This window comes from Solanum tuberosum, unplaced genomic scaffold, assembly GCF_000226075.1.
Source record: "Solanum tuberosum cultivar DM 1-3 516 R44 unplaced genomic scaffold, SolTub_3.0 scf00018, whole genome shotgun sequence".
Taxonomy (NCBI): domain Eukaryota; kingdom Viridiplantae; phylum Streptophyta; class Magnoliopsida; order Solanales; family Solanaceae; genus Solanum; species Solanum tuberosum.
In genome coordinates, this window is record NW_006238944.1 from 1,121,159 (window position 1) to 1,123,656 (window position 2,498).

At 34.9% G+C, this 2,498-nt stretch overlaps 1 protein-coding gene across 1 annotated transcript in view; it reads left to right on the forward strand.

Annotated features, from left to right (window-relative positions):
• The window catches only part of LOC102605470 (probable aminopyrimidine aminohydrolase, mitochondrial), a 21,810-nt gene that overhangs the window by 8,680 nt on the left and 10,632 nt on the right, over positions 1-2,498 (forward strand). The window lies entirely within an intron of this gene.

The following is a 2,498-nucleotide window of genomic DNA, read 5'->3' on the forward strand; positions in this document are numbered from 1 at the left end:
TCATGAAGCAAGAACAAGCACATTGAGATTGATTGTCAATTTTGTGAAGTCGAGTGATCAACTTGAAGGTATCTCACCAAGCCCCTCATCGGTCCTCGTGTTAATTACATTTGTAACAAGCTAGGTACATGAATTGTATGCACTAGCTTGAGGGGGAGTGTTAGGAATAGGTTTTATACAATCCTATTAGAATAGGAATAGGTTTATACAATTCTATTTAGAATAGGAATAGGAATACAAATAGAAATAGAAATAGTAAATAGTATCCTACTTGGTAAAGGATTGTATTCTAGTGTCTATAAATAGGGTCTCAATGTAATAATGTAGAAATGACAACAATTCAATAATATTCTTTTCCTCTATTTCTCACATTGTATCAGAGCCAGGCCCATCCCAATTTGTTGTTAATTGATGATGGCCCCCATTTAGAAGTGTTCACGCTCCAGTTGAGGTCAGGGTGTGCGGGGGAGTGTTAAGATGTCCCACATCGGTAGAGGGATGGGAATTTGGTCTCCTTATATGGACTTGGACAAACCTCCCCTCATGAGCTAGCTTTTGAGGTTGAGTTAGGCCCAGGTGTCATATCTTTACAAGCTTCAATCGTGAAATGCAGAAAAAGGAAAAAGAGGATAGAAGAAGAGAAGGAAATTGGATATTTCAATAAACATGTACAACAACTATAAGAAGGACTAATCTGTAGCTGGATTTGGACACGTCACCTAGCCAGTTACTAATAAAGCCAAAAACATAAAGGACTTATAGGCAAATACTGGAATTAAAAATTACAAGAACTCATAGGACCTGGTTGGCTTGATTAAATTAGACTTAGCTCTAATAATTTTGTTACTAACATCATATTCATGACATTGTCGTTTGTGTTTATTTGGGGGTTTCATGTATTTCATAGAAGGACTGGATTTGGACACGTCACCTAGCCAGTTACTAAAAAGCCAAAAACATAAAGGACTTATAGGCAAATACTGGAATTAAAAATTTCAAGAACTGTCAGGACCTGGTTGGCTTGATTAAATTAGACTTAGCCCTAATAATTCTGTTACTAACGTCATATTCATGACATTGTCGTTTGTGTTTATTTGGGGGTTTCATTTTTATTACATAGAAGTACTCAGTTTATTTCCGTTCGTAACGAAAATCAAGAAAACAGCCACCTTTATTGTATAACTGTTTCTTTTTCTCTCCAGACGAATAAGGATTTTTGTGATGGATTTTATGTTTCTCGACTTTTATGAAAGGAAATGGGAATTAACAGATAAAGTGAAAGAGAATGGCATTCTAACATTTGAATGACTATGGGCTTGGTCCATTTTCATTGAAGAGTATCTTAATTTTGTTAGTTGGTCAAATGTACTAGAAGTAGTACTACAAATCTCTATCCAAATTGTACAAGAAGTAAGAAATTCATTATTCCTTGGGTGATTTCCAATTTACAGCCTGGGTATGACAAGTGAATTACTTTACCCTTTTAAAGTCATTGGGAATGTCTGCTAAAATATCGGCATGTTCAGGTAAAATAAAACATTAAAGATGTGGAGGGGAAAAATATACATGAAAACAGTGTTTTTTCCAGTTAAGTGAAAGAAAAGGATTAAAAAAACAACCATTAATCGAATTGCCTTTTCATACTCTGCTTCTTCGGCTTTTTTCTTGTAATCAACCTTTAATTCCTCTTTGATCCTAGATGTAATTTTAAGGGGACAAGTCAATAATCTGTCTTGATTCTTTTCGACAAGTATGAACTCAAAACTTCTACAAGAACATCATGTTTCTTGCTCTTTTGTTTAAATTTTTGTTTGCTCTCTTATTTTTATGGGATTCCTTTTACCTTCCACTATATGGTACTCCCTCCATCTCCATTTATATGATATTCTTTCCTCTTTAGACAGTCTAGAAAAGAATTACATCTTTCTATACTTAGTGACAACTTAACTTCAAACTTCCCATTTCACCCTTGATGAGATAATTTATAGACAAAATTTTCTATGACTTATTTCAGACCAAAAGTTTCAAGTCTCTTTTTTTCCTTCTTAAATTCCATGCCCAGTCAAACACTTCACATAAATTGGGACGGAAGGAGTATAGTTTTTTTTTTCTTTGAAGTATTTTCTTCCGGATTATCAGTTATTTCGGTTCTTAAGTTTTTGCCAGAAGTCTGGGTATTCAGTCAAGTCCCAGGGGTGAGGTCATCCCCTACCCATAGTTTAGGGAGTAAAATGAGTGTTCCTTATACCCTCATTTTTAGGTCTCTTTTGGTGAATGGATTCTATGTACTTTTTCTTTTAATGAATTTCTTCTATGCAACCTTTTTTTGCTAGAGATGTGGGACTTTTGGGGTCTAGTGGTTTTAATGCTCTTTGTTATTGCTAATAATTCTAGAGTTCGCAAAAATGATAGATTTTCGGTGTTGCTTTTCATGGGATTTGTTGGCCGTGTAATAACCCCCCCCCCCCCTCTGCATTCTTTAAAAATTGATAAATTTG